Raw genomic sequence first — 16,717 nt, forward strand, 5'->3', positions numbered from 1 at the left:
TGCTTTCAGATGTTAGGAATTCATGTTTATACAGCTCAAAATTAGTGTAGAAAGACTGTAAGTGAGGACTATACTGCTTATGTTTACATTGAGGCCGAATTTCTCGAGCGTCTTATTGCTGAATCGGTTAATATCCTGACGGTTCCAGTACATACTTGTAAGAAAACTCTCTAATTGTGGTATAAGTCTTAAAATACGCATTTAGAGTTTCCAGAAATGATTTCAAACTTGTAATAAGCACTTGAAATAAAAGTAAGTAGGTTCTTACTACATACCCTGCCGTTTTCAATCACTGACATTACCCGTGGAAAGCAGGGAAATGACCAGAAAACTGATAATATTTACAACTCCTTCAACTTTACAAAGCGTTTTCACTTAAAATTGCTTTCAGATGTTAGGAATTCATGTTTATACAGCTCAAAATTAGTGTAGAAAGACTGTAAGTGAGGACTATACTGCTTATGTTTACAATTGAGGTTGAATTTCTCGAGCATCTTTTTGGTGAATCAGTTAATATCCTGACGGTTCCAGTAATACTTGTAAGAATACTGTCTAATTGCGGTATAAGTCTTAAAATACGCACTTAGAGTTTCCAGAAATGATTTCAAACTTGTAATAAGCACTTGAAATAAAAGTAAGTAGGTTCTTACTACATACCCTGCCGTTTTCAATCACTGACATTACCCGTGGAAAGCAGGGAAATGACCAGAAAACTGAAAATATTTACAACTCCGGGCACTTTAGGGAGTGTTTTCACTTGAATTTGCTTTCAAATACTAGGAATTCATGTTTCTACAGCTCAAAATTAGTGTAGAAAGACTGTAAGTGAGGACTATACTGCTTATGTTTACAATTGAGGCCGAATTTCTCGAGCGTCTTATTGGTGAATCAGTTAATATCCTGATGGTTCCAGTACATACTTGTAAGAAAACTCTCTAATTGTGGTATAAGTCTTAAAATACGCATTTAGAGTTTCCAGAAATGATTTCAAAATTGTAATAAGCACTTGAAATAAAAGTAAGTAGGTTCTTACTACATATCCTGCCGTTTTCAATCACTGACATTACCCGTGGAAAGCAGGGAAATGACCAGAAAACTGATAATATTTACAACTCCGGCCACTTTAGCGTGCGTTTTCACTTGAATTTGCTTTCAAATGTTAAGAATTCATGTTTATACAGCTCAAAATTAGTGTAGAAAGACTGTAAGTAAGGACTATACTGCTTATGTTTACAATTGAGCCTGAATTTCTCTAGCGTCTTTTGCTGAATCAGTTAATATCCTGATGGTTCCAGTACATACTTGTAAGAAACTCTCTAATTGTGGTATAACTCTTAAAATACGCATGTAGAGTTTCCAGAAATGATTTCAAACTTGTAATAAGCACTTGAAATAAAAGTAAGTAGGTTCTTACTACATACCCTGCCGTTTTCAATCACTGACATTACCCGTGGAAAGCAGGGAAATGACCAGAAAACTGATAATATTTACAACTCCGGCAACTTTACAAAGCGTTTTCACTTAAAATTGCTTTCAGATGTTAGGAATTCATGTTTATACAGCTCAAAATTAGTGTAGAAAGACTGTAAGTGAGGACTATACTGCTTATGTTTACAATTGAGGCTGAATTTCTCGAGCATCTTTTTGGTGAATCAGTTAATATCCTGACGGTTCCAGTAATACTTGTAAGAATACTGTCTAATTGCGGTATAAGTCTTAAAATACGCACTTAGAGTTTCCAGAAATGATTTCAAACTTGTAATAAGCACTTGAAATAAAAGTAAGTAGGTTCTTACTACATACCCTGCCGTTTTCAATCACTGACATTACCCGTGGAAAGCAGGGAAATGACCAGAAAACTGAAAATATTTACAACTCCGGGCACTTTAGGGAGTGTTTTCACTTGAATTTGCTTTCAAATACTAGGAATTCATGTTTCTACAGCTCAAAATTAGTGTAGAAAGACTGTAAGTGAGGACTATACTGCTTATGTTTACAATTGAGGCCGAATTTCTCCAGCGTCTTATTGGTGAATCAGTTAATATCCTGACGGTTCCAGTAATACTTGTAAGAAAACTGTCTAATTGCGGTATAAGTCTTAAAATACGCATTTAGAGTTTCCAGAAATGATTTCAAACTTGTAATAAGCACTTGAAATAAAAGTAAGTAGGTTCTTACTACATACCCTGCCGTTTTCAATCACTGACATTACCCGTGGAAAGCAGGGAAATGACCAGAAAACTGATAATATTTACAACTCCGGCCACTTTAGCGTGCGTTTTCACTTGAATTTGCTTTCAAATGTTAAGAATTCATGTTTATACAGCTCAAAATTAGTGTAGAAAGACTGTAAGTAAGGACTATACTGCTTATGTTTACAATTGAGCCTGAATTTCTCTAGCGTCTTTTTGCTGAATCAGTTAATATCCTGATGGTTCCAGTACATACTTGTAAGAAACTCTCTAATTGTGGTATAACTCTTAAAATACGCATGTAGAGTTTCCAGAAATGATTTCAAACTTGTAATAAGCACTTGAAATAAAAGTAAGTAGGTTCTTACTACATACCCTGCCGTTTTCAATCACTGACATTACCCGTGGAAAGCAGGGAAATGACCAGAAAACTGATAATATTTACAACTCCGGCAACTTTACAAAGCGTTTTCACTTAAAATTGCTTTCAGATGTTAGGAATTCATGTTTATACAGCTCAAAATTAGTGTAGAAAGACTGTAAGTGAGGACTATACTGCTTATGTTTACAATTGAGGTTGAATTTCTCGAGCATCTTTTTGGTGAATCAGTTAATATCCTGACGGTTTCAGTAATACTTGTAAGAATACTGTCTAATTGCGGTATAAGTCTTAAAATACGCACTTAGAGTTTCCAGAAATGATTTCAAACTTGTAATAAGCACTTGAAATAAAAGTAAGTAGGTTCTTACTACATACCCTGCCGTTTTCAATCACTGACATTACCCGTGGAAAGCAGGGAAATGACCAGAAAACTGAAAATATTTACAACTCCGGGCACTTTAGGGAGTGTTTTCACTTGAATTTGCTTTCAAATACTAGGAATTCATGTTTCTACAGCTCAAAATTAGTGTAGAAAGACTGTAAGTGAGGACTATACTGCTTATGTTTACAATTGAGGCCGAATTTCTCGAGCGTCTTATTGGTGAATCAGTTAATATCCTGACGGTTCCAGTACATACTTGTAAGAAAACTCTCTAATTGTGGTATAAGTCTTAAAATACGCATTTAGAGTTTCCAGAAATGATTTCAAACTTGTAATAAGCACTTGAAATAAAAGTAAGTAGGTTCTTACTACATATCCTGCCGTTTTCAATCACTGACATTACCCGTGGAAAGCAGGGAAATGACCAGAAAACTGATAATATTTACAACTCCGGCCACTTTAGCGTGCGTTTTCACTTGAATTTGCTTTCAAATGTTAAGAATTCATGTTTATACAGCTCAAAATTAGTGTAGAAAGACTGTAAGTAAGGACTATACTGCTTATGTTTACAATTGAGCCTGAATTTCTCTAGCGTCTTTTTGCTGAATCAGTTAATATCCTGATGGTTCCAGTACATACTTGTAAGAAACTCTCTAATTGTGGTATAACTCTTAAAATACGCATGTAGAGTTTCCAGAAATGATTTCAAACTTGTAATAAGCACTTGAAATAAAAGTAAGTAGGTTCTTACTACATACCCTGCCGTTTTCAATCACTGACATTACCCGTGGAAAGCAGGGAAATGACCAGAAAACTGAAAATATTTACAACTCCGGGCACTTTAGGGAGTGTTTTCACTTGAATTTGCTTTCAAATACTAGGAATTCATGTTTCTACAGCTCAAAATTAGTGTAGAAAGACTGTAAGTGAGGACTATACTGCTTATGTTTACATTGAGGCCGAATTTCTCGAGCGTCTTATTGCTGAATCAGTTAATATCCTGACGGTTCCAGTACATACTTGTAAGAAAACTCTCTAATTGTGGTATAAGTCTTAAAATACGCATTTAGAGTTTCCAGAAATGATTTCAAACTTGTAATAAGCACTTGAAATAAAAGTAAGTTGGTTTTTACTACATACCCTGCCGTGTTCAATCACTGACATTACCCGTGGAAAGCAGGGAAATGACCAGAAAACTGATAATATTTACAACTCCGGCAACTTTACAAAGCGTTTTCACTTAAAATTGCTTTCAGATGTTAGGAATTCATGTTTATACAGCTCAAAATTAGTGTAGAAAGTCTGTAAGTGAGGACTATACTGCTTATGTTTACAATTGAGGCCGAATTTCTCGAGCGTCTTTTTGGTGAATCTGTTAATATCCTGACGGTTCCAGTACATACTTGTAAGAAAACTCTCTAATTGTGGTATAAGTCTTAAAATACGCATTTAGAGTTTCCAGAAATGATTTCAAACTTGTAATAAGCACTTGAAATAAAAGTAAGTAGGTTTTTACTACATACCCTGCCGTGTTCAATCACTGACATTACCCGTGGAAAGCAGGGAAATGACCAGAAAAATGATAATATTTACAACTCCGGCAACTTTACAGAGCGTTTTCACTTGAATTTGCTTTCAGATGTTAGGAATTCATGTTTATACAGCTCAAAATTAGTGTAGAAAGACTGTAAGTTAGGACTATACTGCTTATGTTTACAATTGAGGCTGAATTTCTCGAGCATCTTTTTGGTGAATCAGTTAATATCCTGACGGTTCCAGTAATACTTGTAAGAAAACTGTCTAATTGCGGTATAAGTCTTAAAATACGCATTTAGAGTTTCCAGAAATGATTTCAAACTTGTAATAAGCACTTGAAATAAAAGTAAGTAGGTTCTTACTACATACCCTGCCGTTTTCAATCACTGACATTACCCGTGGAAAGCAGGGAAATGACCAGAAAACTGATAATATTTACAACTCCGGCCACTTTAGCGTGCGTTTTCACTTGAATTTGCTTTCAAATGTTAAGAATTCATGTTTATACAGCTCAAAATTAGTGTAGAAAGACTGTAAGTAAGGACTATACTGCTTATGTTTACAATTGAGCCTGAATTTCTCTAGCGTCTTTTTGCTGAATCAGTTAATATCCTGATGGGTCCAGTACATACTTGTAAGAAACTCTCTAATTGTGGTATAACTCTTAAAATACGCATGTAGAGTTTCCAGAAATGATTTCAAACTTGTAATAAGCACTTGAAATAAAAGTAAGTAGGTTCTTACTACATACCCTGCCGTTTTCAATCACTGACATTACCCGTGGAAAGCAGGGAAATGACCAGAAAACTGATAATATTTACAACTCCGGCAACTTTACAAAGCGTTTTCACTTAAAATTGCTTTCAGATGTTAGGAATTCATGTTTATACAGCTCAAAATTAGTGTAGAAAGACTGTAAGTGAGGACTATACTGCTTATGTTTACAATTGAGGCTGAATTTCTCGAGCATCTTTTTGGTGAATCAGTTAATATCCTGACGGTTCCAGTAATACTTGTAAGAATACTGTCTAATTGCGGTATAAGTCTTAAAATACGCACTTAGAGTTTCCAGAAATGATTTCAAACTTGTAATAAGCACTTGAAATAAAAGTAAGTAGGTTCTTACTACATATCCTGCCGTTTTCAATCACTGACATTACCCGTGGAAAGCAGGGAAATGACCAGAAAACTGATAATATTTACAACTCCGGCCACTTTAGCGTGCGTTTTCACTTGAATTTGCTTTCAAATGTTAAGAATTCATGTTTATACAGCTCAAAATTATTGTAGAAAGACTGTAAGTAAGGACTATACTGCTTATGTTTACAATTGAGGGTGAATTTCTCTAGCGTCTTTTTGCTGAATCAGTTAATATCCTGATGGTTCCAGTACATACTTGTAAGAAACTCTCTAATTGTGGTATAACTCTTAAAATACGCATGTAGAGTTTCCAGAAATGATTTCAAACTTGTAATAAGCACTTGAAATAAAAGTAAGTAGGTTCTTACTACATACCCTGCCGTTTTCAATCACTGACATTACCCGTGGAAAGCAGGGAAATGACCAGAAAACTGATAATATTTACAACTCCGGCAACTTTACAAAGCGTTTTCACTTAAAATTGCTTTCAGATGTTAGGAATTCATGTTTATACAGCTCAAAATTAGTGTAGAAAGACTGTAAGTGAGGACTATACTGCTTATGTTTACAATTGAGGCTGAATTTCTCGAGCATCTTTTTGGTGAATCAGTTAATATCCTGACGGTTCCAGTAATACTTGTAAGAATACTGTCTAATTGCGGTATAAGTCTTAAAATACGCACTTAGAGTTTCCAGAAATGATTTCAAACTTGTAATAAGCACTTGAAATAAAAGTAAGTAGGTTCTTACTACATACCCTGCCGTTTTCAATCACTGACATTACCCGTGGAAAGCAGGGAAATGACCAGAAAACTGAAAATATTTACAACTCCGGGCACTTTAGGGAGTGTTTTCACTTGAATTTGCTTTCAAATACTAGGAATTCATGTTTCTACAGCTCAAAATTAGTGTAGAAAGACTGTAAGTGAGGACTATACTGCTTATGTTTACATTGAGGCCGAATTTCTCGAGCGTCTTATTGCTGAATCAGTTAATATCCTGACGGTTCCAGTACATACTTGTAAGAAAACTCTCTAATTGTGGTATAAGTCTTAAAATACGCATTTAGAGTTTCCAGAAATGATTTCAAACTTGTAATAAGCACTTGAAATAAAAGTAAGTAGGTTCTTACTACATATCCTGCCGTTTTCAATCACTGACATTACCCGTGGAAAGCAGGGAAATGACCAGAAAACTGAAAATATTTACAACTCCGGGCACTTTAGGGAGTGTTTTCACTTGAATTTGCTTTCAAATGTTAGGAATTCATGTTTCTACAGCTCAAAATTAGTGTACAAAGACTGTAAGTGAGGACTATACTGCTTATGTTTACATTGAGTCCGAATTTCTCGAGCGTCTTATTGCTGAATCAGTTAATATCCTGACGGTTCCAGTACATACTTGTAAGAAAACTCTCTAATTGTGGTATAAGTCTTAAAATACGCATTTAGAGTTTCCAGAAATGATTTCAAACTTGTAATAAGCACTTGAAATAAAAGTAAGTAGGTTCTTACTACATACCCTGCCGTTTTCAATCACTGACATTACCCGTGGAAAGCAGGGAAATGACCAGAAAACTGATAATATTTACAACTCCGGCCACTTTAGCGTGCGTTTTCACTTGAATTTGCTTTCAAATGTTAAGAATTCATGTTTATACAGCTCAAAATTAGTGTAGAAAGACTGTAAGTAAGGACTATACTGCTTATGTTTACAATTGAGGGTGAATTTCTCTAGCGTCTTTTTGCTGAATCAGTTAATATCCTGATGGTTCCAGTACATACTTGTAAGAAACTCTCTAATTGTGGTATAACTCTTAAAATACGCATGTAGAGTTTCCAGAAATGATTTCAAACTTGTAATAAGCACTTGAAATAAAAGTAAGTAGGTTCTTACTACATACCCTGCCGTTTTCAATCACTGACATTACCCGTGGAAAGCAGGGAAATGACCAGAAAACTGATAATATTTACAACTCCGGCAACTTTACAAAGCGTTTTCACTTAAAATTGCTTTCAGATGTTAGGAATTCATGTTTATACAGCTCAAAATTAGTGTAGAAAGACTGTAAGTGAGGACTATACTGCTTATGTTTACAATTGAGGCTGAATTTCTCGAGCATCTTTTTGGTGAATCAGTTAATATCCTGACGGTTCCAGTAATACTTGTAAGAATACTGTCTAATTGCGGTATAAGTCTTAAAATACGCACTTAGAGTTTCCAGAAATGATTTCAAACTTGTAATAAGCACTTGAAATAAAAGTAAGTAGGTTCTTACTACATACCCTGCCGTTTTCAATCACTGACATTACCCGTGGAAAGCAGGGAAATGACCAGAAAACTGATAATATTTACAACTCCGGCCACTTTAGCGTGCGTTTTCACTTGAATTTGCTTTCAAATGTTAAGAATTCATGTTTATACAGCTCAAAATTAGTGTAGAAAGACTGTAAGTAAGGACTATACTGCTTATGTTTACAATTGAGCCTGAATTTCTCTAGCGTCTTTTTGCTGAATCAGTTAATATCCTGATGGGTCCAGTACATACTTGTAAGAAACTCTCTAATTGTGGTATAACTCTTAAAATACGCATGTAGAGTTTCCAGAAATGATTTCAAACTTGTAATAAGCACTTGAAATAAAAGTAAGTAGGTTCTTACTACATACCCTGCCGTTTTCAATCACTGACATTACCCGTGGAAAGCAGGGAAATGACCAGAAAACTGATAATATTTACAACTCCGGCAACTTTACAAAGCGTTTTCACTTAAAATTGCTTTCAGATGTTAGGAATTCATGTTTATACAGCTCAAAATTAGTGTAGAAAGACTGTAAGTGAGGACTATACTGCTTATGTTTACAATTGAGGCTGAATTTCTCGAGCATCTTTTTGGTGAATCAGTTAATATCCTGACGGTTCCAGTAATACTTGTAAGAATACTGTCTAATTGCGGTATAAGTCTTAAAATACGCACTTAGAGTTTCCAGAAATGATTTCAAACTTGTAATAAGCACTTGAAATAAAAGTAAGTAGGTTCTTACTACATATCCTGCCGTTTTCAATCACTGACATTACCCGTGGAAAGCAGGGAAATGACCAGAAAACTGATAATATTTACAACTCCGGCCACTTTAGCGTGCGTTTTCACTTGAATTTGCTTTCAAATGTTAAGAATTCATGTTTATACAGCTCAAAATTATTGTAGAAAGACTGTAAGTAAGGACTATACTGCTTATGTTTACAATTGAGGGTGAATTTCTCTAGCGTCTTTTTGCTGAATCAGTTAATATCCTGATGGTTCCAGTACATACTTGTAAGAAACTCTCTAATTGTGGTATAACTCTTAAAATACGCATGTAGAGTTTCCAGAAATGATTTCAAACTTGTAATAAGCACTTGAAATAAAAGTAAGTAGGTTCTTACTACATACCCTGCCGTTTTCAATCACTGACATTACCCGTGGAAAGCAGGGAAATGACCAGAAAACTGATAATATTTACAACTCCGGCAACTTTACAAAGCGTTTTCACTTAAAATTGCTTTCAGATGTTAGGAATTCATGTTTATACAGCTCAAAATTAGTGTAGAAAGACTGTAAGTGAGGACTATACTGCTTATGTTTACAATTGAGGCTGAATTTCTCGAGCATCTTTTTGGTGAATCAGTTAATATCCTGACGGTTCCAGTAATACTTGTAAGAATACTGTCTAATTGCGGTATAAGTCTTAAAATACGCACTTAGAGTTTCCAGAAATGATTTCAAACTTGTAATAAGCACTTGAAATAAAAGTAAGTAGGTTCTTACTACATACCCTGCCGTTTTCAATCACTGACATTACCCGTGGAAAGCAGGGAAATGACCAGAAAACTGAAAATATTTACAACTCCGGGCACTTTAGGGAGTGTTTTCACTTGAATTTGCTTTCAAATACTAGGAATTCATGTTTCTACAGCTCAAAATTAGTGTAGAAAGACTGTAAGTGAGGACTATACTGCTTATGTTTACATTGAGGCCGAATTTCTCGAGCGTCTTATTGCTGAATCAGTTAATATCCTGACGGTTCCAGTACATACTTGTAAGAAAACTCTCTAATTGTGGTATAAGTCTTAAAATACGCATTTAGAGTTTCCAGAAATGATTTCAAACTTGTAATAAGCACTTGAAATAAAAGTAAGTAGGTTCTTACTACATATCCTGCCGTTTTCAATCACTGACATTACCCGTGGAAAGCAGGGAAATGACCAGAAAACTGAAAATATTTACAACTCCGGGCACTTTAGGGAGTGTTTTCACTTGAATTTGCTTTCAAATGTTAGGAATTCATGTTTCTACAGCTCAAAATTAGTGTACAAAGACTGTAAGTGAGGACTATACTGCTTATGTTTACATTGAGGCCGAATTTCTCGAGCGTCTTATTGCTGAATCAGTTAATATCCTGACGGTTCCAGTACATACTTGTAAGAAAACTCTCTAATTGTGGTATAAGTCTTAAAATACGCATTTAGAGTTTCCAGAAATGATTTCAAACTTGTAATAAGCACTTGAAATAAAAGTAAGTAGGTTCTTACTACATACCCTGCCGTTTTCAATCACTGACATTACCCGTGGAAAGCAGGGAAATGACCAGAAAACTGATAATATTTACAACTCCGGCCACTTTAGCGTGCGTTTTCACTTGAATTTGCTTTCAAATGTTAAGAATTCATGTTTATACAGCTCAAAATTAGTGTAGAAAGACTGTAAGTAAGGACTATACTGCTTATGTTTACAATTGAGGGTGAATTTCTCTAGCGTCTTTTTGCTGAATCAGTTAATATCCTGATGGTTCCAGTACATACTTGTAAGAAACTCTCTAATTGTGGTATAACTCTTAAAATACGCATGTAGAGTTTCCAGAAATGATTTCAAACTTGTAATAAGCACTTGAAATAAAAGTAAGTAGGTTCTTACTACATACCCTGCCGTTTTCAATCACTGACATTACCCGTGGAAAGCAGGGAAATGACCAGAAAACTGATAATATTTACAACTCCGGCAACTTTACAAAGCGTTTTCACTTAAAATTGCTTTCAGATGTTAGGAATTCATGTTTATACAGCTCAAAATTAGTGTAGAAAGACTGTAAGTGAGGACTATACTGCTTATGTTTACAATTGAGGCTGAATTTCTCGAGCATCTTTTTGGTGAATCAGTTAATATCCTGACGGTTCCAGTAATACTTGTAAGAATACTGTCTAATTGCGGTATAAGTCTTAAAATACGCATTTAGAGTTTCCAGAAATGATTTCAAACTTGTAATAAGCACTTGAAATAAAAGTAAGTAGGTTCTTACTACATATCCTGCCGTTTTCAATCACTGACATTACCCGTGGACAGCAGGGAAATGACCAGAAAACTGAAAATATTTACAACTCCGGGCACTTTAGGGAGTGTTTTCACTTGAATTTGCTTTCAAATACTAGGAATTCATGTTTCTACAGCTCAAAATTAGTGTAGAAAGACTGTAAGTGAGGACTATACTGCTTATGTTTACAATTGAGGCCGAATTTCTCGAGCGTCTTATTGGTGAATCAGTTAATATCCTGACGGTTCCAGTACATGCTTGTAAGAAAACTCTCTAATTGTGGTATAAGTCTTAAAATACGCATTTAGAGTTTCCAGAAATGATTTCAAACTTGTAATAAGCACTTGAAATAAAAGTAAGTAGGTTCTTACTACATATCCTGCCGTTTTCAATCACTGACATTACCCGTGGAAAGCAGGGAAATGACCAGAAAACTGATAATATTTACAACTCCAGCCACTTTAGCTTGCGTTTTCACTTGAATTTGCTTTCAAAAGTTAAGAATTCATGTTTATACAGCTCAAAATTAGTGTAGAAAGACTGTAAGTAAGGACTATACTGCTTATGTTTACAATTGAGCCTGAATTTCTCTAGCGTCTTTTTGCTGAATCAGTTAATATCCTGATGGTTCCAGTACATACTTGTAAGAAACTCTCTAATTGTGGTATAACTCTTAAAATACGCATGTAGAGTTTCCAGAAATGATTTCAAACTTGTAATAAGCACTTGAAATAAAAGTAAGTAGGTTCTTACTACATACCCTGCCGTTTTCAATCACTGACATTACCCGTGGAAAGCAGGGAAATGACCAGAAAACTGATAATATTTACAACTCCGGCAACTTTACAAAGCGTTTTCACTTAAAATTGCTTTCAGATGTTAGGAATTCATGTTTATACAGCTCAAAATTAGTGTAGAAAGACTGTAAGTGAGGACTATACTGCTTATGTTTACAATTGAGGCTGAATTTCTCGAGCATCTTTTTGGTGAATCAGTTAATATCCTGACGGTTCCAGTAATACTTGTAAGAATACTGTCTAATTGCGGTATAAGTCTTAAAATACGCACTTAGAGTTTCCAGAAATGATTTCAAACTTGTAATAAGCACTTGAAATAAAAGTAAGTAGGTTCTTACTACATACCCTGCCGTTTTCAATCACTGACATTACCCGTGGAAAGCAGGGAAATGACCAGAAAACTGAAAATATTTACAACTCCGGGCACTTTAGGGAGTGTTTTCACTTGAATTTGCTTTCAAATACTAGGAATTCATGTTTCTACAGCTCAAAATTAGTGTAGAAAGACTGTAAGTGAGGACTATACTGCTTATGTTTACATTGAGGCCGAATTTCTCGAGCGTCTTATTGCTGAATCAGTTAATATCCTGACGGTTCCAGTACATACTTGTAAGAAAACTCTCTAATTGTGGTATAAGTCTTAAAATACGCATTTAGAGTTTCCAGAAATGATTTCAAACTTGTAATAAGCACTTGAAATAAAAGTAAGTAGGTTCTTACTACATATCCTGCCGTTTTCAATCACTGACATTACCCGTGGAAAGCAGGGAAATGACCAGAAAACTGAAAATATTTACAACTCCGGGCACTTTAGGGAGTGTTTTCACTTGAATTTGCTTTCAAATGTTAGGAATTCATGTTTCTACAGCTCAAAATTAGTGTAGAAAGACTGTAAGTGAGGACTATACTGCTTATGTTTACATTGAGGCCGAATTTCTCGAGCGTCTTATTGCTGAATCAGTTAATATCCTGACGGTTCCAGTACATACTTGTAAGAAAACTCTCTAATTGTGGTATAAGTCTTAAAATACGCATTTAGAGTTTCCAGAAATGATTTCAAACTTGTAATAAGCACTTGAAATAAAAGTAAGTAGGTTCTTACTACATATCCTGCCGTTTTCAATCACTGACATTACCCGTGGAAAGCAGGGAAATGACCAGAAAACTGATAATATTTACAACTCCGGCCACTTTAGCGTGCGTTTTCACTTCAATTTGCTTTCAAATGTTAAGAATTCATGTTTATACAGCTCAAAATTAGTGTAGAAAGACTGTAAGTAAGGACTATACTGCTTATGTTTACAATTGAGCCTGAATTTCTCTAGCGTCTTTTGCTGAATCAGTTAATATCCTGATGGTTCCAGTACATACTTGTAAGAAACTCTCTAATTGTGGTATAACTCTTAAAATACGCATGTAGAGTTTCCAGAAATGATTTCAAACTTGTAATAAGCACTTGAAATAAAAGTAAGTAGGTTCTTACTACATACCCTGCCGTTTTCAATCACTGACATTACCCGTGGAAAGCAGGGAAATGACCAGAAAACTGATAATATTTACAACTCCGGCAACTTTACAAAGCGTTTTCACTTAAAATTGCTTTCAGATGTTAGGAATTCATGTTTATACAGCTCAAAATTAGTGTAGAAAGACTGTAAGTGAGGACTATACTGCTTATGTTTACAATTGAGGCTGAATTTCTCGAGCATCTTTTTGGTGAATCAGTTAATATCCTGACGGTTCCAGTAATACTTGTAAGAATACTGTCTAATTGCGGTATAAGTCTTAAAATACGCACTTAGAGTTTCCAGAAATGATTTCAAACTTGTAATAAGCACTTGAAATAAAAGTAAGTAGGTTCTTACTACATACCCTGCCGTTTTCAATCACTGACATTACCCGTGGAAAGCAGGGAAATGACCAGAAAACTGAAAATATTTACAACTCCGGGCACTTTAGGGAGTGTTTTCACTTGAATTTGCTTTCAAATACTAGGAATTCATGTTTCTACAGCTCAAAATTAGTGTAGAAAGACTGTAAGTGAGGACTATACTGGTTATGTTTACAATTGAGGCCGAATTTCTCGAGCGTCTTATTGGTGAATCAGTTAATATCCTGACGGTTCCAGTACATACTTGTAAGAAAACTCTCTAATTGTGGTATAAGTCTTAAAATACGCATTTAGAGTTTCCAGAAATGATTTCAAACTTGTAATAAGCACTTGAAATAAAAGTAAGTAGGTTCTTACTACATATCCTGCCGTTTTCAATCACTGACATTACCCGTGGAAAGCAGGGAAATGACCAGAAAACTGATAATATTTACAACTCCGGCAACTTTACAAAGCGTTTTCACTTAAAATTGCTTTCAGATGTTAGGAATTCATGTTTATACAGCTCAAAATTAGTGTAGAAAGACTGTAAGTGAGGACTATACTGGTTATGTTTACAATTGAGGCCGAATTTCTCGAGCGTCTTTTTGGTGAATCTGTTAATATCCTGACGGTTCCAGTACATACTTGTAAGAAAACTCTCTAATTGTGGTATAAGTCTTAAAATACGCATTTAGAGTTTCCAGAAATGATTTCAAACTTGTAATAAGCACTTGAAATAAAAGTAAGTAGGTTCTTACTACATACCCTGCCGTTTTCAATCACTGACATTACCCGTGGAAAGCAGGGAAATGACCAGAAAACTGATAATATTTACAACTCCGGCCACTTTAGCGTGCGTTTTCACTTGAATTTGCTTTCAAATGTTAAGAATTCATGTTTATACAGCTCAAAATTAGTGTAGAAAGACTGTAAGTAAGGACTATACTGCTTATGTTTACAATTGAGCCTGAATTTCTCTAGCGTCTTTTTGCTGAATCAGTTAATATCCTGATGGGTCCAGTACATACTTGTAAGAAACTCTCTAATTGTGGTATAACTCTTAAAATACGCATGTAGAGTTTCCAGAAATGATTTCAAACTTGTAATAAGCACTTGAAATAAAAGTAAGTAGGTTCTTACTACATACCCTGCCGTTTTCAATCACTGACATTACCCGTGGAAAGCAGGGAAATGAGCAGAAAACTGATAATATTTACAACTCCGGCAACTTTACAAAGCGTTTTCACTTAAAATTGCTTTCAGATGTTAGGAATTCATGTTTATACAGCTCAAAATTAGTGTAGAAAGACTGTAAGTGAGGACTATACTGCTTATGTTTACAATTGAGGTTGAATTTCTCGAGCATCTTTTTGGTGAATCAGTTAATATCCTGACGGTTCCAGTAATACTTGTAAGAATACTGTCTAATTGCGGTATAAGTCTTAAAATACGCACTTAGAGTTTCCAGAAATGATTTCAAACTTGTAATAAGCACTTGAAATAAAAGTAAGTAGGTTCTTACTACATACCCTGCCGTTTTCAATCACTGACATTACCCGTGGAAAGCAGGGAAATGACCAGAAAACTGAAAATATTTACAACTCCGGGCACTTTAGGGAGTGTTTTCACTTGAATTTGCTTTCAAATACTAGGAATTCATGTTTCTACAGCTCAAAATTAGTGTAGAAAGACTGTAAGTGAGGACTATACTGCTTATGTTTACAATTGAGGCCGAATTTCTCGAGCGTCTTATTGGTGAATCAGTTAATATCCTGACGGTTCCAGTACATACTTGTAAGAAAACTCTCTAATTGTGGTATAAGTCTTAAAATACGCATTTAGAGTTTCCAGAAATGATTTCAAACTTGTAATAAGCACTTGAAATAAAAGTAAGTAGGTTCTTACTACATATCCTGCCGTTTTCAATCACTGACATTACCCGTGGAAAGCAGGGAAATGACCAGAAAACTGATAATATTTACAACTCCGGCCACTTTAGCGTGCGTTTTCACTTGAATTTGCTTTCAAATGTTAAGAATTCATGTTTATACAGCTCAAAATTAGTGTAGAAAGACTGTAAGTAAGGACTATACTGCTTATGTTTACAATTGAGCCTGAATTTCTCTAGCGTCTTTTGCTGAATCAGTTAATATCCTGATGGTTCCAGTACATACTTGTAAGAAACTCTCTAATTGTGTTATAACTCTTAAAATACGCATTTAGAGTTTCCAGAAATGATTTCAAACTTGTAATAAGCACTTGAAATAAAAGTAAGTAGGTTCTTACTACATACCCTGCCGTTTTCAATCACTGACATTACCCGTGGAAAGCAGGGAAATGACCAGAAAACTGATAATATTTACAACTCCGGCAACTTTACAAAGCGTTTTCACTTAAAATTGCTTTCAGATGTTAGGAATTCATGTTTATACAGCTCAAAATTAGTGTAGAAAGACTGTGAGGACTATACTGCTTATGTTTACAATTGAGGCTGAATTTCTCGAGCATCTTTTTGGTGAATCAGTTAATATCCTGACGGTTCCAGTAATACTTGTAAGAATACTGTCTAATTGCGGTATAAGTCTTAAAATACGCACTTAGAGTTTCCAGAAATGATTTCAAACTTGTAATAAGCACTTGAAATAAAAGTAAGTAGGTTCTTACTACATACCCTGCCGTGTTCAATCACTGACATTACCCGTGGACAGCAGGGAAATGACCAGAAAACTGAAAATATTTACAACTCCGGGCACTTTAGGGAGTGTTTTCACTTGAATTTGCTTTCAAATACTAGGAATTCATGTTTCTACAGCTCAAAATTAGTGTAGAAAGACTGTAAGTGAGGACTATACTGCTTATGTTTACAATTGAGGCCGAATTTCTCGAGCGTCTTATTGGTGAATCAGTTAATATCCTGACGGTTCCAGTACATGCTTGTAAGAAAACTCTCTAATTGTGGTATAAGTCTTAAAATACGCATTTAGAGTTTCCAGAAATGATTTCAAACTTGTAATAAGCACTTGAAATAAAAGTAAGTAGGTTCTTACTACATATCCTGCCGTTTTCAAT

Source organism: Myotis nattereri (assembly GCF_964212035.1).
Source record: "Myotis nattereri genome assembly, chromosome: 4".
NCBI lineage: Eukaryota > Metazoa > Chordata > Mammalia > Chiroptera > Vespertilionidae > Myotis > Myotis nattereri.